Source organism: Vicugna pacos, chromosome 34 (assembly GCF_048564905.1).
Source record: "Vicugna pacos chromosome 34, VicPac4, whole genome shotgun sequence".
Classification (NCBI taxonomy): domain Eukaryota; kingdom Metazoa; phylum Chordata; class Mammalia; order Artiodactyla; family Camelidae; genus Vicugna; species Vicugna pacos.
In genome coordinates, this window is record NC_133020.1 from 8,121,587 (window position 1) to 8,146,957 (window position 25,371).

Sequence of the window (25,371 nt, forward strand, 5' to 3'; positions counted from 1 at the left end):
GACGGCCCAGTTAAACTCCTTCTGTCCGTTTTAATCCAAATCGATACAGCGCCTTTAAAAATCTTTATGGGATTTCTATGGGTCAGACTAAAGTCTACTCTATTCAACCACACCCAGGCTCACTATTCTTATCAAGACAGGCTTCTCTCTACTTTGAGAGACGTGTCAACTTGTAAAGAATTTGGGTGACATGTCTAGATTCATAGAAGATCTTTTGTTTAGGTGCGAGATCTACCAGGTACCACTTTAAATCATTCTGAGGTTTTATGAAAGGGTCGTATTGCCACACCTTTCATTTGCTCTTGCCCCTGAGGCCTCATTTTATTGACTGTAGCCTGGCATTAATTTTTATGAACATTTTACTTTTCTTTGATTATCTTTCCCAACCCAGCACATCCTCAGTCTTCTATATTTTCTTCAAGTTCTACTTGCAAACTGAAAGGTTCTTTCTTTAGTTAATCTCTCCCTTCCTGCATTTTATTATGCACAGCTATAAAAAGCCAACTCACACTTCTAACATTCTGCCTGGAAATCTCCTAGCCAGATCCATGAGTTCATTAGAAAAAAATCCTAGCTTCCAAGTGTAGCAGGCGGCACCGGCCAGTTGTTTGGCTACTGTATAACAAGGATGTTTTTTTCTTTTTTTCTCCACCCTCCAATTACAATTTCTTTATTAGTCTCCCAGCGTCTCTCAACACCAATCATTTTCTCACCTTCTCTAGACACCAATCTTCCCCATTACCAATGCCAATGCCACACGGTTTAGATTTTTCTTATGACAGCATCCCCCCCCCCGACGCCCCACCACCACCACATACCAACTTCTGTTCTAGGGAACTACTTCTGTGTAACAAACTGCCCTAAAACCCAGGGGCTTAGACATGACTTCTTACTCCCTGGGTAGTCCCCCAAGTTGGCTGGGATGCTCCTCTGCTGGTTTCACGTGCTTGCTGGTGCTGGAGAGCTGTCTGAGCTGGGAGGCTCAACGTGGCCTCGCTCTCAGGTCTGATGATTGGTGCTGACTATGACTGGCGAGTCTTCATTCTCTTTGACGTGGTGTCTCATCTCCTGGCAGACTTGGCTGGCTTTCTTAAATACTGACCTCAAGGCATCATTCTAGGGAGATGAGGGCAGAATCTCCAAGACATAATGAGCCCCAGGCTCTGGGACCTGTGCAATGTCACTGCTGCCACATGCTTTTGTCAAACAGACTCACAGAGCCGGTTTCCCAAATGACTGTTTATCCTCTGATCTCCCCACATTCTTAGGCCTGACTGTCTTCTCTCTGCTGTTCTCTGGGTCATATTCTAGACTTGTCTGGAGGAACAGAGAGATCCGATTTTGAATCTTGGCTTTATCACTTATTCATTGTGTGACCTTGAGCAGGTTATTTAAATTATTTGAAATACCCTGCCTCATCCTATTTGTAGGATAAAATGGCACGTTGAATTAAAGTTCCTAGCGCATTGTAGTACATAAATGAATGTCAGTTTTCTTCCTTTGTCTATGTCACTAGACAGTAAAGGACATTTAATACAAGATTAGGGCTATGGATTTACAGGAAAAAAGTTAGCTATTGACAGCTTGTAAACCAGGAAGTTACAAAAATAAAAGGGGTTGGGAATTAAATTCTCAGCTATGTGTGGCTTTTATATTATATTATATTCTTCTACATTATTCTGCATTGTACATATAATTTCAGAGATCGTAAAGAAGTATATTACTATAATCCCCATCCAGTAATAGATTATCCAATTAATCCCTAAAGATACAGTTAAGACACTAGAAAATCAGGGCATTGAGCAAAAATTAGAGAATTATAATAAGTGATATTTCATGATTTTTAAAAAGGCTGTGAAACAGTTACCAAGGGAAAACCTAAAACTTTGTCAGACCTTCCTACACAAACGTATTTTAAAATTTTGTTTTGTTTTCATTTTTAAACACATAGTGTAGAAGTTACCATAGTCTTATCTGTCCTACGTGTCTCTAATCTAGCTTTTTCTTCACATAATGTATAAAATCTGAGCCTTAGAACAGTGTTATTAGGAATAAAATGGAGACTAAATATGAAACCCATTTCATAATAAGAATAAATAATAAATCTTAGTTGCTGGTGGATTGTAAAGATTGATGGCAGGAGAAAGGTCAAAGGTCTCACTGCAATCCTACCATGACGTACTCAAGAAAATTCTATAAAATGAAAAATCAGCAGTTATGACCCCGGTGCGCCTAGAATTCCATAGATAAAATATTCTGTTTGACTTTCTGTAACGTACTTCATCCACATGAAGTATGTCAGCTTGGTCCCCAGTTTGAGCTGAGCATGTTCAGTCAAATATTTGTGACCTCACCTGAGTTTATATCCTCAAAGGGATGTTTTTCTTCTTTTACACATTTTTGAGTCCAGGAAACCTTTCCACTGTGTTTTTAATGCCCCAGAACTCTTAGACCTGTGGGACCTGAAGGTAATGGAGTAGATACAAATGAAACACGTCTGTCACAACCATACTTTTCTTCCAAAGACCTGCCGAGATTTGAAACAGTTTGAAAACCTGTGGACCAAGACAATGAATTAAAATATCTTCTCTTTTCTCTTGCGATATAGGTTTAACTTCAGTGTAGAAATCCAAGGGAGACAGTGTCAACACTGTCTTCTGATTTTTTTCCTGCAAGATTTCTATTTTTTCAGAGGACAGATGAGTTTATTGAAAAGCCACGGAGTCATAGCATCTAAACTCCACAAAGGTGCTTACATCTGGTAAACGGGATCTTACCTCTGGTGAACTGTTTGCGATTGAAATAAAAGTACCACATGAGCCGAAGCCGTGTAACATACACACACACACACACACTCATTCATCTCCGGAATGATAAACTCTTATGTTGTCTATCTTTTTTAAAGAACTGATCATGATTTTATTCTTCAGTCTCCAAATGTCTCTTTTTGGATGCAGGTGGTATTCTGAGGCATATCAGAAATAACCCAAGTAGCACAGACAAATTTCTTCTCTGGCAGGAAGCTGCGCCTTGGGTTCCAACAGTAAGTCAGCAGCAAGAATCCAGTATGAGTTATTAAGTGGGCCACAGAAACGTCCTCTCGGTGATTGCTACCTCTTCTTCCTCCACCCCTTGAATAGAAGAGCATGAGACAGTCCTACGCTTTGTGATTGGAGGCAATCAATGTATATTATTACCTATTTAACCGTGAATTCAAAACACTTAAACATTGTCTTCCTAAGGCTTTATTTCCAGATATATGAGCACTTTTTAGTTGATCTTATGAAACTCAACAAAAGCTATTATGCTTGTTTAAAAAAAAAAAAGGAAAAAGAAAATCCTCTAGTGAACATGTAATAGTGAGTTCTAGTAAGCCAGATAATTTCTTTGCTTAATAACAGTTTTCTTTCCTCTTGGCTGCGGATTCTCATAGCTAGCACCATGCCAAACATTCGAAGATTGGATTATGGCCTGTCGTCCTTGATTATTTTTGTCAGCATGCTGACCCGGGGTGCCCTTTTCTTGTGTTGTTCCTTCTGTTTCCATTTTTCATGTCATCCAGCTTTTCATCTTGTCAATCAGCTTTTGACTTCCTGATTAAAGTGTCTGTCACAGGAGCAGCCTGGTCTCCAGTCAGTTGTTTAATTTGTTCCTCATGGCATCCAATTGAGTTATTCATCTGGCCCAGCTGTTCCCAAGTGCTTCCAGCATCACTTTTTCATGTGTTTGGGTTTAACCTCTATATCTATGTACAACAGTGTGAATTGTTCCATTCATACTGTTGACTGTGGGTTGCTCTGCCTTCCGAATGCCTTGACACTACTAGGCTGGCTGCTAGGCTGTGGCCAAACTGATGGAGAGAGGCACTATTTCAATCTGATGTTATGGTAACGACTGCAACTAAACAGACTAGTTTTCAAGAATTATAGCCTCCCCCTTCCCCCTTTTTTTTTTAAACAATTAGGACAATGTAATGGAAACTCTGGACTATTCGGATTCAGATCCACCCAAAAATAATGTTGATGGTGCTTGGCAGAGGAAAGGAAACCTTAGTCTGCCAACACTGGATATTGCCATGAGTGCTCCAGGACCTATTTGTTGCATTCGGTGACATGAGATACTCTCTAGGCCTGAATGGGTGCCGATATCCAACTGGAAAAATGAAATTAAATAAATCTGCTGAGTCCGCAAGCTAAAACTTGTCTTCTAGTGGTAAGATGATTTATATTATGCAACATTCAAGAAGCCACATAATACCACAGGAAATTGGAGGGAAAGAAAACTAGGGTACATTTCCCCACGCTCCCTGTTAGTGACTCAAACCTAATCAATCCAAAATTTCAGGAGACTGTTCATGAGCGAGCCATTCCTTCCTGCTATTCCTGTCAAGTTTCTCCTCCACCCCCTACAAACTTGAAATGGTAATTCCATCACAGCAGTCGGGGAAATAACCAGAGACTATGTGCCTAGGACTTAAACAAGTAGAACAAGTCTAATAAGAATCAGGCAGCAGGTTAACACAACTTCACAACCTGCTTCTCATTTTGGTTTGATTTCATGGAAATATTTGCAAGGGATTCAGTTGCTCCTGTAAGAATATGTATTTGTTTCCTTAGGCTAATAATACAGAATATGGTAAAATGATGTAGAAATCCTGAACAGAATAAAAAGTTAGTACCATGACACATGGGAAAGGCTATTGCCAACTAAACAGAGGAAATAAAATTATTTTTGTGACTATGGACTTTTACAAAATATTTTGAATTTTCTCTGAGAAGTACTGTCTATATACTAACTCATATCATTAACAATAATATTGCAACTTATTGACAGAGGCTTTACATATTTCATTTTTAATTAGAAAAACTATCATCAAGTAAATTTGGTTTCAAGTGGTAAAAATAAATTGTTGGAGGGGTCATAAATCATGGAGAAAAATGTACTTTTAAACGTGAATTTCTGGTTTTATTCTGGGCGAATAAATCCCACAGGCTCCCCAGGGGAGGTTTCCCATGATATACTTCTCAGGAAAATAGTTCTTTCAGTCTCTTCCCTGGAAGGTTTTCCTTGTTGTCTTCAGTAGATTCCATTTTCCCATACACGTTTCTGGAGGAATATCCCCCATGAGTCTTTCTCATTATTATCCCCAAGAAAGTGAATATAATGAATTGGTACTCAGTATTCATTCCATCCTTCTAGTGTGTCTTTCTGTGCTGCAGAGGCTACAGAGTTAAAAATCACACTTGCTAGACTCCCTTGCAGCTATGGTTCCAGATACGCTTTTGATCTGTCCCATTAGATACACTTGGGAAATATTTGGATAGTGGAAATGAAGCCAAGGCCACTCTTTTACCATTTGTGTTGACTATGTTGGGAAGCACATCCCTGAAATGACTGAGTTTGGCTGTAGTAGTGTTAGAAGATACCGCTGGTGTCAAAAGGCAAGATGAGTGAGGAGACTGTTTCTGGGGGAGAGATCTGATAGGCAAAACATGCCTATGAAGCCACCAGTTGTAAATGCAGCACTCTAAGTGTATTATACCGAACAGTGTGCCCTTGGAGCTTATAGAACAGGTGATGGCTTCTGGGTCCCCTGCCTTTCTGACTGTGGCTCCCCTGGTGGGCCAGTTCTGTGTTATTCCTCTAGGAGATATTCCTGGACTTCTAACCCAGAGATTGCTCTTTTGGTCCTTCTAATGGATTGACATCCTTATTCCCTGTATCAAATCCCTCTCTGATTTAATAAGAGTAATTTTTTAACTACAAATTCATCCTGGTTGGTACAGTTTATCTTTTCCTCTTTACTGTCAATGTCATAGTACAAAGAGCAGATGCTTTGAAGTCAGATGCATCATTATCAGTTATGCCACCTTGGAAAAATTTACAAGCTTATCCAAGCTTCAGTTCCCTCATCTTACAAAATGAGAAGTAATACCTAAGTGCATAGTTGATATAGGGATAAAATGAGATAATAAATGTTTAGTGTCTGGAACCCAGATGCGAAAGCTTTCAATAAATGTCAGTACTCTTCTTCAATGTTTAAATTTGAACAGTCAGTTTCCAGCATGGTAGTTTTCCCCACTAAGTTAATCAAGGATCACATTTAGTGAGGTGAACAAAAGGCTATGAAACAACATTGTCTATTTGTTTAAAAGCACATTCCTGGGTCAGTCTGTGTCAGTCATCCGGTGAGTCAATGACTTGGGGATAACAGTACTGAGTTGTACACAGAGAGCCAGACCCACTGAGATTTCCAGGTGGCTATACTTAATTCTTTGGAAAATCGAATAAAATAAATTTTATATACATTCCATGGAAGGAAAGAGGACCAGGTGCTACTTAGATACATGCTTGCTTAATGCCATTGAAAAAAAAAATGAAGCAATTGACCCTTAATCCAAGAAGACTGTGTTAAAGATGATAGTATAATTTTAACCCTGCCTCCTTACCTAAGCCTAGGGACATTTCCAACTAGTAACACAATAAAACAGCATTCTCATTCTCTCAGACAAAATAACACTGGGTTGTCAGCAGTCATTTTCTTTGAAAAGGAATCATCTTAGCCACATGAGGCACTAAGGCACTCCAGAATCCTTCTTGACCTTCTAGCCAGATTTAGGAATTTTACTATATCCCATATTATTAACCTAACAAGTGCACATTCTTCTAGGAATAATGGGATAAAGTAGAAAGATGCACTTGAAGGAAAAAAAGAGATGTACCCAAAGTGAAAATGGACCTAAAATTCAGCAGCAGCATTTGTCAGAAAATACTGTGGTCACCTGGAAATAGGCTCTAACATTTAGAGGTTTAAGTTTAAAACTCAGTAAATGTCACAAAAAGAGAGGAAGCTTTGAGCACATGTGAATAGGAAGGTAGAAATGAGGACCCTAGAAGCCAGCACCATCAATGGCTTCATCCTCAGTTAAAAGAGATATTGGACACACACACACTGGGCCAGGGATTTCCAGGGATTTGGCAAGAAATTTTGCCATCTCCTGGAGATCTGGGTCAAAAAGGGGGAAAAAAAAAAGGAAATTTGATACATGAACTATGAGCAAATGAGGTCTGGATTGCAGGTTTTGGGGGACACAAGAATTATCAAGAAACAACTGGTATCAGGCACTTTACATCAGCAAATGCAAATTCAAAACTCTTTTGGAGAAACACTTCCACAGCTAAAGCTCATTTAGGACCCTCTCTGTCTCAGACACAGACACACACACACACACACACACACACATATACACACACCCAGGAATACACAATGCCCACTGCTAATGACTTCCCAATAAAACACTTCAAAAAACACACAAGGAAACAATACTTCACTGGCAAGATCAAATACATAAAATCCTCAAATATGAAATTACAGAAAAATTTGGAAAATCTATAGCTGCTTAACGTGATAACATAAGGAGTAGAAACCATATGGCAAGAATAAAACACTATCAAAAAGGCAAATTTAAAAAGAACTAATGACATAAAAATAATAGAGCTTTTGAAACTAAAAACTCATTGGACATATTAAAAAGCAGATTAGATATGAGCACAAAAATAGTTAAATGGAACTAGATCTTAGGATCTCATGTAGAATATGCCCAGACATGCAAAAGGGTGGGAATTGCAAAGTGTTAAGAGATATGAAGGATAAATTAAGGTAAAATAAAAAGGCAACTACCAGAAGTTCTGAGTCAGATATTAGACCATGGTAACAACACACCAAAAAGGAAAAGAAAAAAACGAATTGAGACCTTTCCCTAAATGACATGTATCTTCAGATTCAACAATCGTGTTGACTGAAGAGAAGTATGCCAACAACCCCCTTTTGTACGAGATGATGTTCAATGCTCTGTACACATCCCTTGATCTCTTCCTTCCTCCCTCCCCTCAGTATTGGCTCCAGGAGTGTCTTCATTCTTAGCTCTAAGACCTGCATCTCTTTGGCAAGAGTTCCCCTTACTGCACATCCTCACCAATACTTGTTATCGCTGGTCTTTCTGATAAGAGCCATTCTAAGAGATGTGAGGTGAGACCTCATCATGGTGTTGTTGATTCGTATTTCTCCAGTGATTAGTGATGTTGAGCATCTTTTCATGTACCTGTTGGTCATCTGTATGTCTTCTTTAGAAAAATGTCTTTTGGGGTTGTTTGCCCATTTTTAATTGGATTCATTTTTGGTTTTGCTATTGAGTTAGCAAGTAAGTTTCTTTTTTTTTCTTTAAGATGTGCACTTTATTGCACTGGTCTCAATTCAGTGTACAGGTATCTTACATATTTTGGATATTAACCCTAATCAGATGGATGATTTGCAAATATTTTCTTCCAGTCTATAGGTTTCTTTTTCATTTTGTTGATTCTTTCTTTTGCTGTTCAGTACTTTCTAGTTTGATGTAGTTCTATTTATGTATGTTTGTTTTTGTTGCTTGTGCTTTTGGTGTCATGTCCAAAAATTATTGCCAAGACCAATGTTAAAGAGCTTCTCCCCCATGTTTTCTTGCAGGAGTTTAATGAGTGGTATAAAAAAGGGGTACACTTTCATTTTCCTGCAAGTGATTTCCAGTTTCCCCAGCACCATTTATTAAAAAGACTATGCTCTCCCCATTGAGTATTCTTGGCTCCCTTTTCAAATATTAGTTGACTGTATTTTTGAGGGTCCATTTCTGGGCTCTGTATTCTGTTCATTGTTCTATGTGTTTATTTTTATGCAAACATCATCCTGTTTTGATTGCTATAGCTTTGAAATATAGTTTGAAATCAGAAAACATGAAGCTTCCAGCTTTGTTCTTCTTTTTCAGGATTTCTTTAGCTATTCAGGGTTTGTGATTCCATTATGAATGTTAGGAAATTTTTTTCTATTTCTGTGAAAAAATACCATTAGAACTTGGTAGGGATTGCATTGACTTTACAGATAGCCTGGAGTGCTAGAGGTAATTTAGCAACATTAATTTTTCTAATTCATGAACATGGGAAATCTTTCCATTTGTTTTTGTCTTCTTCAGTTTCATTTGCCAAAGTCTTAGAGCTTTCAGTGCAAAGATCTTTCTCCAAGTTGGTTAAAAATTTATTCCAAGCATTTTATTGCTTGTAATGCTAATATTATTACTGTCTTTGTAGGTGAAAAGCATTGCATAATAAAACATAATTAACATAGTGTGTCAAGCTGCACATAAACCGAAGAGGTCAGAAACGAGCCCAAAATATCATTATTCCCTATGACCCAAATATTTGTTAATTGAAATAATTACAATAAGATTCATTTCTCGGATGTTTTTGTAGGACTGTGTCACAAAGGTTCTCACCCCTTTTAGTTTGTCTTGTTTATATTAATAGGCAGAAAAACAGCAGGTTGCATTAAAGGACATTTTAGAGTCCCCTTCTGTTCTACTTGATGCATTCATGTCATAAAACCATTGCATCTTGAAGAGCAAATTTATTGCAGAGCGTGCCAGAATAGAGCGGAAGCAGGCCTGAAGGTGTGGATTTGCACATGCTGAGTGGTGGTACCCTTCTGATTTATCCAGATGTATAGGAAATCCCCAAGAAATTGCTGGGACTGTTTTTAGGTACTTCTGCTTGGTGATCAGACAGGCACGTAACCAGAGTCTTCAGAATATTTGGGAGGGCCAGAAAGTTATAAATATTCTTAGGAGATCAGCCAGTAGGAGCATCTCAAAAAGCTTGACAGTACCGTCTCCAAATCAGGTGGCATCATTGACAGGGACCCTGGGGGACTCTGAGTGGGACAGAAGCTTGCCCACCTGACCTGGAGTGCTGCTGGGTTCCTGGTACTAAGTAGCCACCTTACTTACTCGAAAGCAAGTTGACCCTTGGCTTCGTCTGTTGGTGCCTTTGTATCAATCGTATCACCCGCGCACTTAGCCAGCCATTCACGGGGCTACCATGAGATCGGACATAAGCTCCATCACCATTCAGCTCACCCATCTAAAAGCATGTAGGAGAAGCCTAGCAGCAGATGAACGATTGTAAAAATATTTAGATCATGTTATGTACAGTGACATAAAAGACACAGAAATCTCTTTTTCTCTTCTTTCAGAGAGATAGGAAGAGTGCAGCTGAACCCCAGAAAAGTTCCTTGGCTTTCTTATCTGTTGCCCTCCTCCCCAGTGGCAAGAGTTCATTTCCCTCTTTCATTCATCAAACACTTACCCAATATTTATGGAGTACCCACTAAGGCCAAGCCCCACGGCCTATCAGGCTTATGTTGTCCCCTCAGCCTGAAATATTCTTCCCGTGTTCTTCTTTCTTGGATAAATCCTTCCTCAGCCTTTAAATACCATCTGTAAGTGCCCCTCTGCGAGGGTTTGCCCTCCGCTGTGCTACGAGAGCATCACTTCCCGCTCCTGGTGCAAACCTCATCACGTCTGTTGCTCTCATTCATCTGTGCACTTCAGGAGAGCGATGGTCATGCCTTCTTCTTCTTTGTGTCTTTCATTAAACTTGGTACAACTTTAGTGAGCACATAGCTCAATATTATTTTTTATTCAAGGTATAAGTAAATATATGAGCGAGAGCTGGGTGATATTTTCCACACATTGGATTTTACATGGAAATTCGGGCAAGTCACTAAATCACATTTTTGGTTCTGGCTGCTTCTTTCTACAATGAAATGATAACGCTTGCCCTCTCTCCTTCTGTCAGCTGTCACAATGCTTTAAAACTTTTAAGTGTGGAACCCTAGAAGCCTTATTGTTGCTCTTAGATCCATTGTCACCTTGCAGTTGATTTTGTGGCCTCCGTGAAAGTCGATGTTGGATCCAATGATTTAGAACAGCAGATAGTAACAATAGAGTTTATATGCTCTGCATCACATTTATTATGTAGTTAACTTCCTCAATGACTGCTTATTAAGCAAGATCGGTTTTAGTGGATTTCTAGGGCAGCAAGAAAAACTGAAGCAATCTGAGGAGTAAGTGAGAGATGAGGAAATAATGGCATCGTGTCTAGATAACTCTTTGACAAATTGATTCTGAGGTTAAAGAAATCGAGTGGTGTCTGGTGAGGAGTAAGGCCAGACCCAGTTTGTTAAGGAGCCAATGGGGAACACAGAAGGATGCTCATTGCAGCATCATTTGTCACAGTGAAGGGAATGGAAGGACACATTCATATATTCACATGATGAAACAGTATGTATAAGAAAACTAGCATGAACTAAAACTATATGTATCAATGTAAATAGATTTCAGGACATAGTATTGAATAAAATATCAGAATGGCATATATACAGTATGATACTGTTTATGAAAAAGATTTAAACTCACAAAGCAGTGATATACATGGCTTATGTGTACACAGATTTGTTGTAAACATATAAAGATTGGGATTGCAGAGGGAGGATGTTCATCAAATTCACAAGGATGGTTGCTTTTGCGTAAAAATGGAAGAGGGAGAACCGAGATGGAAAAAAAGAACAAAGTGTGTTTGTTTTACAATTTCTGGATAATTATAAATTGTTCTATGTAGTGCAACTCTAGGGCATAAACTGGAAAACATTAACCGTTTATTAATACTAATGAGCATTTGTAATGTTATTTTCTTAAATGTTCTACATTGTTTAAACAGACAATCGAAGAAAAGCAAAAGTCAATAGGAAAGATCCAGTTGAAAGAGGGAGCTATTGAATCAGCAGAAGCAAGAAAGGCTAAATAAAGGTAGAGTTTCTCCAAAGCAAGAAAGGAATGCAGAAAAAAAATTGGAAAAGAAAGCTGAATTCTTAACATTAGGAGAGGGAGTATCAGGAGATGATGGGGGCGTATTTGGGTAGGATATTTGTTTGATTTTGGAGTAGCAAGGGGTTCCTTCATGCTAGGGAGTGGCAAGATATAAGAAATACAAGTTTGAAGACAATAGAGGATATCATTAAAAATGATTTGGGGGAGTAACTGTGAGTTGCCTTAAAAAATGTTGCAAAGCTGCCATGTAAGGGGGGTTTCCTTTTTTGGAGAGCACGAATTTCTAGTGAAACCAGTCTGTACTATTGTGTGAATTTCGTTAGCAGGTGCAGGCCCAAAGAAAGCAGGGTTATCTTATTTTAAGATTTTTTTTTGGACATATGTGACAAACAGAGGGGCAAATAAATTCAGGTTTTAAGGAATATTATAACTCAGTGATGTATAAGGGAATCTAATCTGGATACAAGAGAAATGAATGAAGAGAGAACTTACGAACTGGGAGAAAGCAGAGAATTCATGAGACGGGAAGTCTCACTGAGGGCACAGAATGATGATGGTGGTCAAAACGGAACTAATTGTGTAACTACTGATTTTGGAGGTGGAACAGTTCTGTGTGATGACATGAATGAGTGATTTGGACCAAAGGAGGGAATAGCTAAAGTATGGCCAAGGGAAGCTCGTGGAGATGGGACATTAAAGGGTTTAAGAGGATTCTTGGTCACAGGGTCAACGAATGTGAACATCTAAATCATACTGGTTGAAGACAGAGCTTGGTTTCTCTCTCACTGGGAAGATGACAGCTCCCTGCTGTCTCTGTTTCTAATTCATCTGCCACTGTTGACATGTTTTCTGTGTTCCCATTTTTTTTTTAAAGAGAATCTATCTGGTTCCATCAGTCATCATTCAGTTTGAGGTTCTTTGTTGGGATTCTCAGGTTGTCTCTGAGTCATTCTTGGCCTCGTCTGTCCAGAGTAGATTTTAGAAACCATGAAGACCAGTGCAAGGTTTTCAGAAGAAAGCTGTGTGTGGGGTGAATGTAATAAGCACTGGGTTTGTGTGAGTGTGTATGTGTGTGTGTGAGAGAGAGAGAGAGAGAGAGATTTCATCACATGCCATTTCTCCATATACAGTCATGTGTATATGTCTTAATTCAACCAAGTAAAATTCTTCCCGGCGCTACTTACCAATATGTTTCCACTGGAAGAGCCAGGGAAGGAGATAAAGCAGCATGCGCTGAGTCTGCAAGGCATAGGAATCACCAGTCAGCAAGCACACAAAGCAAGCACACCTTCCTTTCAGAGATGTCCAGGATCCAGGAACTGTGGGCGCATTGAGGAGTAGAGGGCTAGGGCCGGCAAAACAAGGGGAGCTATGTGCAGTTGGCCAGGGCTGTGGTTAGATGCCCAGGGGCACTTATTCCGGGCTTGGAAGCAAGCACCTCCTATACGTGTGACTGATTTAACTACTATAAAAAATTACTTCTTATTTTTGCACCTTGAAGACCAGGGAAAAAGGAGGAGGGGCTGGCAAAAGAAATCCAAAATAAATGAATAAAATCAATATATTTTTTGCTGGAAAATGCGAGTGAACAGTACAGTAAACCCTCACAATATTTCCATCTGCTAGGTAGATGAATCCAGAATGGTTTTACATTTATAATTACAGAGGGAACGTGTGAAAGACCCTTATTCCTTATTTCCCTTCTCTTAAAAAAAATGGTGAATAGGGCCTTTAATACTCAATCTTAAATGAATGTTGTATACTTTGGCAGGGTGTCAAAGTGTTAACAGAACTCATACTATGGTCTTCTAAAGGGAAAAAACAAATAGTTTAACACTGAGGTATTTTGAAGCAGGTGCTCTGGACAATTAAAGACCTTTGTGGCTTTTGAAGGCACCCTTCCAAGAACTAGAAATCTGAAAAATGAATACCACACTGTCACTTTGATAAAATATCTGGTTTTTGCTTCTGGGGGGAAAGAAACCAGAACTCAGCGAGCACAAAGTTATGCTTATTAAGGTGTAAGGCACAAGACACTGCTTGAAAGCTGCCAATGACTCAAGAAAAAACATAGACTCCTCGGTTATTTAGATCCAATAACAAAACACCAACAGTTCAGTTACTCTTACATTTTTGGCCTAACTTATGGTCATCATGATATAAACAGAAAGGAATAAAAACTACAATTTAAGATAGACAGGACTGCGACTGAGAACGGAATTTTGCAATATAAAGCAAAGGGAAAAGATGTGTAAGAGAGCAAATTACAAATAACATGGGATTAAAGGAAAATAAGAGAAGAAAAAGAGAACGAAAGAGAAATTGTGGCGGAGTGGGGTGGGTGGTGAGGACAAGGAAACTGTAGGGCAAAATGCAAATGCAAGAAGATGAAAAGAAAAATCACCTGGACTGCTGAACAAAACCTGAGTTCTAGACCCGGATATTTCCAACAGAAGTAGGACTGTTGCTAGCCATTAGTAGTGATGCCAAGTAGCGCTGTGACATGAGGGAACTGACTCAATGTTTTTGAGTTTTCAATCAGTTTTAGCATCCGTAAGAGGAAAATATAACCCCTGCTCTGTGAACGTTATGGGATTTTAGTGAGTCTCAAATGAGAAAATGGTTCTTCAAGCATCATAGTGATATCTAGTGATATCTAGTGGGTATTTCTGTGAAGGTTCAACCTAGAATCCTATAAAGGGAAACCAATAGTCTAGAAGAACATGCCATCAAAACCTTGGTGACCTATGACCTAAGTGAAGGAGAAGAAAAACAGCCAAGCAAACAATGCCCAGGTGCCCTGGGAGGGAAGATCTGAGCTGGGATTCCTTCTTAGAAGAAGGAAATGATGACCTCAGGCTACGAATACTTCCCCATTAACTTGGATGACCACACAATTGTTCTAGTAATTCACACTGCGGCCAAAAGCCAGTCTTGTTCCTATGGATACACAGATTGTCCTTAGCTGAAGAAACGATTGTTTAAATCTTTATTTACATTGAAGTATAGATAAAGCCTTTAAAACAGGTTATTTAACCCCACTGGGCTTTCAATAATTACTGCAACCATTAGAGGATTAAAAAAATTTGTTTACCTTAGAAATTTCATTATCTGTACTCTTGAATAAAACTTGGGGGGCATGTACTCAATTCATTGCTAAAATTCATCTGGAACTTAGAGTTTAAATGTATTTTGCCAGACACATACTTTATTATTTTTTTATTACTCTTCAATTCCTAAGAAGCTTTCTCAAGGTCTATTTCATTTTGTATCTTATTCTCTATTTTTTCAATTAAGTATTTGCGTATTTGTCTTCATTACCAAATAATTATATTATATAACATTTATAAGTTTAAATTTTCTCTGTGAAACTCAAAGAAGTTAATGGGTTTTGTGTAATTTATCCTCCTCCCACCCCACTGAACCAAAGAATCAGAAAGCACCAAGGCCCTCATTTCTGACCAGGGATCAGTCTATTTCTGTCTCACACGAGGGTCAAGGCTTCGTTTTACTAGGTCATATTTCCCAGGTCTACTGGTTCTTAAGAATTACCTAGTGAGCATTGGAAAATTAGCCATGCCCAACCCTTAAGTCAAACCAATTGAATCGGAACCTCTGATGGTGGGGCCTGAACATCAGTAATCTTTCTAAACACCTTAGGTAATTCTACAGTACAGCCAAGGTTCAGAACCATTGCTGTAAAACAGTGCCTTTCAAATTGTAATGTGGGTAGAAATCATAAGAAGATATTGTGGAAATAGGGATTCTGATCCAGTAGGTCTGGATGGCCCCTGAAAGTCTGTGTGTCTAACAGACTCTCAGGTGATGCAAATGCATCAAACCCCAGAACACAGAAAATTATTTGAGTGACGATTTTCTCAATTCTTGTAAGGATAGTACATGACTAGAACCACTCTAAACGCATAGGAGAGAGGTTACATACAACAGACTCCTTAGGACATTGGGGCAGAGATCTAACAAAATCTAGGTTGAGAAAGCCTACTCCATCTGTGACTGGAAGCTGAAGCATAACGGTAACTCATATCCATTTACACCTTGACAGCACATCCTAGTCATTCCTATCTTGATAACTTCCACTAATTAGTTGGCTAGGCTGGAACTTTCTAGATTCACAGGGCATCTTCCTTCTTCATCCACTTCCACCCTTGCAACCTGCCATTTATTCAAATTCTATTCACTTCTCAAATCCCTAAACTTTTGCCTCTGTCTTGCAACTTCTCTGAAGTTAAAGCACCCCCTCTAAGATCAGCAACTTCTTTGGTTAAATCCAATAAACTCTCTTTCAATTCCACCTGGTTTGACTTCTTTTTCACACTACGGACCACCTTACTCTTGAAATGCTCTTCTTCCTGGATTCTGTGCTGCTGAAATCCACTCCTATCTCTCAGCTCAGCCTTTCTTCCTCTGTTCTTTCCTCCTCTTCCTCTCTTCCTTCCTCCTCTTCCTCTCTTCCTGTATCTTTTAAATTTTGGCTATTCTTGGACTATTACCATTGTCTTCTCACCCTTTTCACCCTTCCTGAGGTATCTGGCCTAATTCTATTGCTTCCTTCAATGTTCCAGTGACTTCCAAATCCCTGGTGACTTCCAAATCCTTGTCTCCAGACCAGAGCAATTTCTAGACTCATATTTCAGCTGCCATTTACATCTCTTTTCCTGAATATCAAGTCCTTCATTACCTAATGTAAACCTATCACCATCCTCAACACTCTCTTTCTCCTAAATCCTCTATAATAAATATTGTAAACACTAAAATTAGTGAGAAACAAGAGAGAGGTGATGACACCTGGGAAAAAATAGCTGGTCACTTCTTCAGGTCCCCTCTGGGAAGCAGCACCTCATGAAATTCCCTAAGTCCAAACTCCACCCTTCAGTCTTCCAGGTTCAGAAGCCTTATTGGATCGGGATCTGCCTGGCTATAACCAATACCATCAAACCAATGTATAAAAACTGTAAGCCAAGTTATTTTAATAAATTTCAGCTCTAATATTTCCACCCACGTGACCAGAAAATGCTCTCCCTATAGACAAGCCTACATGAGAAGTCAAATTATAACCAAATGTTCACTCGGCAAGCATGGAATCAGTGCAGAGGAGGTGTTAGATAATTCAAATGTATAATAGTCAGGCTAGGATTCAACCCTTCATTTTTCCTACAAATATTAATTGAGCACAATGACTGAAGCTTTGTTATGGATTATAATTCTTAGTTCGTCATTCAGTAACCCATCACCCACGAAGCTGCTTCCTGACAGCTGCTGGCCTTCGTGACATTCCTTTGTCTTTCTTTACATCTTTGATTATCTCTGTTTTCACTCATACTGTCTGTTAATTGATGTCTTCATATATCATTGATGTCTTGATGCTTTCTTTCTCTCTTTCGTTTTGTTAATTGAAGTACCGTCAGCTACAATATGTCAATTTCTGGTGGACAGCACATTATCCCAGTCATGCATATACATGCATATATTCATTTTCATATTCTTTTTCATTAAAGGTTATTACAAGATATTGAACATAGTTCCCTGTGGTATACAAAAGAAACTTGATTTTTTAAATCTATTTTTATATATAGTAACTAACATTTGCAAATCTCAAACTCCCAAATTTATTCCTTCTCACCCCCTTTCCCCAGTAACCATAAGATTGTTTACTATGTCTGCGCTGCGAGTCTATTTCTGTTTTGTAGATGAGTTCATAGTGTCTTTTTTTTTTTTTTAGATTCCACATATAAGTGATATATGGTATTTTTCTTTTTCTTTCTGGCTTACTTCACTTAGAATGATGATCCCCAGGTCCATCCATGTTGCTACAAATGGCATTATTTTAGTCTTTTTTATGGCTGAGTAGTATTCTATTGTATAAATATACCACAACATCTTTATCCAGTCATCTATTGAGATTTTCTTCATATTTTCAATCTGCTTTCTGTCTTGTCCAGCCTCAGTGTTCTGGAAGCCATTCCTACTCTTTAAAATAACTGCACTTCTCTCCTCTGCCTACTTACTACTTATTACATATTTTAACTCTCAGATGAGAATTTTGTTTTTAATTCATAGGGTTCCTCACTCGCCCTCACCCAACTGTCACTTACAGATACCATCATTCACCTATTTTAAAATCCTAGATATCACAGTGACTCCCTTTCATCTTTTATTTACAAAGACACTTAGATACAACTATGGTACCTTACTGAATCCTCATGTTTTTTTCACTAGGACCACTGCTACAACATCTATCTGCCCTCTGCCTTCAGTATGGAACCTCTCCAACTTCTTCTCTTCTTATTTTTGTATCGCTCTCTCTTCAATTGCATTTAGCCTCCATGAGATGACCACGTGCCTAATTTACCTTTGTATCCCCAGCAACTAACACAGCACATGGCATATAGCTGTCAACGCGGCTCTCTCCACCCCTCCCTCCATGTGCTCTCATGCTCTCAGTTGTCCTTGGAATTTATAACAGGATGAACAGTCAAGGGAGCAGGCTACTCCAGTTTATAAACATCAATAAGAAGATAAATGCCACAGATCCATCTTAGAGGATGTCCATGCAATGATATTAACTGTTTGCACAGTGTCCAAGCCAGTCAGAGACTCAACAAGCTTGCATATCCCTTCTTTGTTATAACCCTAATACTGGCTGGTTTTCTTCCACGTTTTGCAAACAATAATGTTCCTGTGCTCAAAACTATGTAAGATCTAAATGATCTCCTCTCATATTTTCATAATGCAAGTTTGTATGAAGTTGGACTACTTTTTTTTTCATTTGCCTTGTATGTTTCATTCTGCTTTCAGAAGAGGTTCATATTTCTCTGCATATGCCTACAGATTTCTTAAAAACTCTTAAGGTTCCATTTTATATTTTATTTTACTCTCTACAAACAGTAGGCACTCAATAAATGCTGACTCCTGAAAGGATTACAGTTTCGAGGAACTCATGGTCCTTGTGTGGTAGAATAGTAGATGAATTCCCAACGTAGACAGAAAGTACCCATTAGCGTGTGCTCTCAGAACAATGACCCAACATCACCAATAGGATTTGCTTTCATAGTTCTTCCTCCTTCTGCTAGACATAAACAAACTTACTGAACGTAAGAGTCCATCTTATGTCTTTAGCAACCTCACCTCCTAATACAGTGCTTTTCAAAGTGTGGACACTCAATGTTTGTTGGATGCATAAAATAGTGAGTGAATAACAGTGAAGAACAGTCTCCTCCACACGCTTTTTTTATGCAATACGGAGGGACGCCATCCACAAAAATACGGTAATTACAGACGTACTTGCATATCTGCCATGTTTATATTCTGGGATATTACACGAATGAAAATCCTTACGAAATAAGAACTCTCAATGGTAAAAAAAAAAACCACTGCTACTTACACAACCTAAAGATAATTCTTTTCTCTGTGTCTTAGTATAAAAATGTAGGATTATCTATTATATAAAATCATTAGATACTAATAATTTTTGAGAAGGAATTTTTATAAATAAACAATTCCAAATAAAAGTTTAAAAAAATCTATACAGATGACTTAAGAAGATGCCTCTGTCCATCTTTTCACTTCTTGTGTTGACAAAGCACAAACTGGGGTTGGCTCATGGAGGTTAATAACCTGAAAGCAACTTCTGACCTATATTTCTTTGGTTAAAATCTAGGTGAAATATTAAACAGAATTTCAAAAAACAAGAGTTTTGAAAATGTCCATTTAAAAATAACATCTTACATTTCTTTGGGCTCTCTTGGTTTTTACAACAGTGTCTTAAATTGACTGTATTGACTTGGTATGTGGCTGTTAAACAACTGTCACATGTCTTCATTTCAGGCATAACTATTTTAAATGATGAGTGATGTACGTATACACACTAAGACAAAGTGTTGATAAGCTGATTCTTTGGAATGAAAGGCATACAGAGTCATTAAATTGCTACAATTGGAAATTCCTTATTGAACTTTCACTTCAGATCATTTAATAATTTTTATGTCACGATAAAGCTAAAGTTCTCACTTAAATGTGTTTAAATCCTTAATTTATTCAAGCCCTCAGTGTCAGTACCTGATTTTTAAAATGATTTAACATATTTTTTAAAAACCCTGAAAAGATACTAATTCTCCTTCCACAATAAGAGCCTGAACTAGCCTAGCCAATTTATTGAACTATTTCATTGCAACCAATTTTCTTAACTCCACTGTCTCCTTCCTGGGTGTTTATTGAGAAAAAAAAAGTCAATAGCTATTCATTATTTTATTCAACAAGTATTTTTCTGCCTACTAGGTGCCCCTCAGTTCAGGACCATAGGGGATGCAACAAATAAGAAAAGCAAAAACAGACAAAGTCATTGCCCACATAGAGTTTACATTTTAATGAAAATATTTAGGAAAAGAAAGAAGCCAATGACAAACTATAGCATCAGGTAATAAAAGGGCCAAGAAGAAAATTAAAGCAGGCTGAAAGGATAGAGCATTGGTGATGGCATTTATGAGGAAGTGAAAATTGGTCAAATACGGGAATGAATTAAAGAAACAAGGAATACAAGAATCTTGGGAAAAGTGCTTCAGCAGAGGGAACCATACCACAGAGGCCTGAAGCAGGAACAGTGTTGTATTTTCCAGGCAGAGCAAGAAATCCAGTGTGTCTGGAGCAGTGTGATGGGGCAGGGGGGTGGAGATGGTAAGCAATCAGATCAAAGATAGCCAGAGGACAGGTTATAAAGGGTCTGGTGGGCCACTGTGATGAGGACTTTGGACCTCATTCTAAGTGCGAAAGGGAGCCATTGGAAGATAGAGTGGACAAGTGACAGAATATGGTTTTGGTTTTGAAAGGCTCACTCTGGCTGCTGTATGAAGATTGGAATATTATGCAGGGGGAAAGAGGAGAAAAAGCAGGGATGCTGGTTGGAAGACCTTGCAGTTGTCAGGTGAGAACAACTGCATCTTGACTTAAGGTGGGAGAAGTATAAATGGTAAGAGGTGATCTGGTTCCAAATGTATGTTTTAAATAACACTGGCAGGATTTCTGTTAGATTGAATATGGTGTATGAAAAAGAGAATTAAGGATACTTCCAACTGGACAAATGATGGTGCTGTTTACTGAGAAGGGAAACACTGATGGGAGAGCTGCTTGTAGAGTTGGAATAGAGTAGAAAGACAAGACTTAGTAACAGAAAATTGATGAATGATATCTTCCCAAGACTCAAGAAGCACTATGAACCTCAAGACATATTTCAAGAAAATCTATTTCAGGGCCACCATAATAAGGAGAACATCTTAAAAGTAAATGAAAGGAATAAAGTGGATTCTCTTCAAAGGAATAATATTTAAACTGAGTAGAAAAATACTATTTACAATAAAGTCAGCATAGTAAAATATCTAGGAATAAACCTAATAAAAGAAGTATAAAATTCCTATGCAGAACTTTATATAACACTATTGAGAGAAATTTTTTTAAAATGTAAATAAATGTTTATGGACTGGAAGACTCAGTTGGTTTGTAGATTTAATACAATCTTAATAAAAATCCCAAGATGGATTTATGTGTGTAAGTGTAATTTGACAAGTTGATTCTCACAGGTATGCAAATTGAAAGAACCAAGATTAATTATACACAATTAAGAAAGAAAAATGCAGTGGAAGAACTTGCTCTGCTAGATGTCAATTTAAAGTTACGGTAATTAGGACAATGAGGTACTATTGCACGAATAGACAGATTAAGGTACAGATTACAGACCTGGCACACAGGAATGATTGATTTATGAGAAAGATGCAAAAGGGCTGAGCAGTGGAAGAAATATTTAAAAATGTGGCTGAGACTATAGGATAGCCAACTGACAAAAATACTGAATGTCAACTTTTACTCTAGTTGTATCCAAATGTGAAGTCCAGGTACACTGTAGATCTAAATGTCAAAGGAAGTCAACAAAGTTTCTTGAAGATAAAATAGAGAAATATCATCATTCCCTCACTGGGGTAAAATGATCCCCCCAAAATACTAACCATGAAAAAAAATTGTAAAATTATGTTATAGTAGGGATCCAACTTTTGGTCAGAAAGAGACAAAGAATGAAAAAGCAAAGCACAGGATGAGAGAGATTTATAACACATATAATTTACAGGAGGCTTAGGTCTAGAATAGATGAAGAATTTCAACAAATCAATAAGAAGAGAAACCATTAGAAAAAAAAAGGGCAAGAGACTTGAGCAGTGCTTCACACACACGAAAAAGAATATCGAAACAGTCAGAGAGGTATGAAAAGGTGCTCACTGTAGTCAGGAAAGTAGACTTTAAAACCAAAATAAGATATGCTACAAGGCAAAGGGCCTCTAGTCAAACAGACTGCCGGTGACAATGTTGTCAAGAATTGAGAGCAATAAGAACATTCATTCATTGCTGGTGGGAGTGTAAGTTGGTATAAACACTTTGGAAAGAGTTTAGTGTTATATCAGTTGTTAGGCTACAATAATGAATGCTATGTATCAAACAACCAAAAAAATCTCAGTGAGACATATCAAAGGGCACTGAGAAGCTCATGCATCTCCATGGTAGCTGAGCTCGGCGGATCTAGACTGGCGTCTCCGGTGGGTTGTGTGACGGGCCGGGGCATGGTCCCTGGTCTGCAGATCAGTTAGGAATCTTGGTCGGGGCTGGGCTTAGTTGGAACAGTTTCATCTGTCTGGGCTACTGGAATTTGTCTTTGTTTAATGAGATCTGTCATGAAGAAAGATGTAAGGCTGACTACTCTGTAAGCACACAGCAGTTTGAGTTGGCTGAATATAATTATTTGAAGGAAGTGTAATCTCTGTTCTTTATAGCTATTAAAAATATTTGAGAGATTGGCAGAAAAGGCAAGAAAAGGAATGAAAGTTAATCATTCTAATTTATGTTAAAAAAAAGTTTAATATTTGGCTCTTTCTCTCTCCTCTAGGAGAGGAATAAATAAATTTTCCATCCCTTCTTCTCCCCAGTTCCTCCCCTCCTCTCCACCATTTATCCACTAACACAACTGCTTTCTGGTTTTCTAGAAAGTGTTTAAGTAGTTTCTTGAGATTTTTACACACATTTTTATCCCTTACCCTAAGCTGCCGCTCTTATTCATTTCATTGCAATTACCAAAATTTATGACTACAGCTACTGTTTTTCAGAGCTAATTTTCTTCAAGATCCTTTTCTCAGTCTTCCTAAGAAAGATGAAGGAAGTGGGAGGAAGGTGAGAGCATGCTGATAAGCCTGATTCTCATTCTGTCCTAGTGATGTCTGAGGTGTTAATCTCGCCTTTTCTTTTAATCTAGGTAATGATAATGGGCTGTTTTTCAATATTGTTGCAGCATCATTAATATGTATGTTGTCTGCTGTAATTTCTTTTTCACTCAAACAGTACTTTGAAGCTAACTTTAGAAGCCTCTCTCCTGTTTCAGGACTAACTGACTTTCTTTTTTTAACTCTCGTTATGTTTTCTCTCCATTTGCCCCCTGTGCTTTGTGCTTCCTGTCTCCTCATTGTCTAGCATTATTCTACCACATATTTTGTGTTTGACGTTTGGTCTTTTCAGTAGCTTGTCAATTTCATGTTTATGAAAACTATGTAGTGGAGTTTTAACAATAGTAACGCTCAGTTATGTATTTATTCAATTTGTATCCGTGCTTATCCCAAGGCAGGCACCACCCTAAGTTAACCATCTTGCATACCTCTTGTATGACCTGGTGCTCCTGCTTCACGTGGATGAAGAATTTGGGGATATGGACACTGAACACTAATATGCACCTTCACTGGGTAGCTGGCACCGAAACGCAGCCTGTTCTCCCACGACCCCCACCAGGCTCCCCGTATATTCACAGAAGTCCCCACTATCAGTTCTTCTCTAAAAGCAGCATGGCGAGATTTGAGGCTGTCTCTCCTAGAACACTTGCTGCAGGACATCCAGTTGGGATCTAGTCCCTGCATCCCTCTTGGTGTGTAATACTGAGAGCACAGGGTTTTCGCATCTCATTCGGCCAAGCATCTGCCTTTAGGTTGTTTCAATAACGCTTGCTTTGCACTTGCATCGCCCGTGAGAGATGGCTGCTTTCACCTACTGCTCCACAGCATGGAATATAACAAGGAAGTCCCTGTCTTCATGGGACCTCCGTGAGCTAGAGATACTATGAAAATAGAGATCACGTGTATTTCAGGCCCTCGGATAGCATTTGGGGTGTTATTTTTTGCCTGGTAAACTCCATTGGTTTGGATACTTTTGGCTTATTTCCATCCTGGTCCCCTTAACAACTTGGCCCTGTTCCACAGCCACAGATGGTACCTCCTGACAAGTCATCCACTTTGTGCACCCATAGGCACTGGAAGAAGGAAGTTAAGAAAGCAAATAGATTAGCTTCAACTCACAACATCATTGAAGAACAGAATACCCTCTGGCAATAGTCAGTACCGTCATCTCCCTACTTGGGGAGCAGAAGCTAGTATTTGACTCATTGCTTCAGCGTACTTTGCTTTTTTCTTTCTTACCTAATTTACAGGAATCATAAATGAGGGAAGGCAAAAGGGTTCTAAAGTTTTGACACACAGAAACTGATAATAAGTTTTTTTATTATTTATTACAAGGTTATGATTGTTTCAGTATAATCTCCTAGCTAAAATAATCAGCATAAATGGATGAGATGAACCATAAGTACACATTTTACTAGGAAGAACTAAGATATTCATTCATTCATTCATTCATGTATTCATTGATTCACTCATTAAACACAAATTCTGAGGTGGATTGACTGTTTAAGCCCAAGTTTTAAGCCCTGGGATAGTGGAAAGAGAAGAGGTGATGGTGGGGGTGGGGGAGGAATTCAAAGTCCAACAAGGCACATTCTCTAACCTCAGGGAGTTGACAGCTTAGTTGGAGATGCAGGGAAGTGACAGAAGTGCTGGAATAAGCTATGTAGTAAAATCTGCCAGTTCCAGGACACCCTCCACTGGTTTTGGCCCTCTCAGGTTAACAAGGTAAATATAGTAACAACAAAGATCAATATAGCTTATCAGTTTTTCAGGTAAAATATTGACTGCCAGATGCACACCCACAGTATGAGCATCTCCAATACAGCTCCAAGTCATAAGCTGCGGACACATTGGACTCTGATGGCTCTGCCAGTCTACTCCCTGTTTGATTGGTCTGACTCGCATCACAATAACAACCTGCAACCCACGAAACAGTTCTGATGCATCTCTTGGGATCTGGTGTTTTATAGCACCGAACTGTCAGCAAGGACAGCCTTTTATCCGGGAGCGAGTAATCCTGCCATCAGCCATGAGAGACCCACGTTGGACAACTCCGTGTCTTTCTAATATCCTTTCTCCACCATCGAAGCTAAGGCATTCCAGAGATTACACTTAAAAGTCTACATAGCAAAAGGGATGTAGACTTAGAGTTTAATATAATATATAATTAAAGAGTTATACATAATTATAGAATATGTAGAAAATGTAATTCTAGTTATTCACATTGTATGTGGCTAATCTAATTGTAGAATATACACGTACCCACGCAGTATCACTCATCAAACTCAGTAGATGAACACGATTTATCAGAACTTTTACAAAAGCCCCTGTTTATCTGTGTTCTTTTCTATTGTGACCATTGAGGTCATATGAAGCCAAGACCTGAATCCAATCCACCTGTGTAT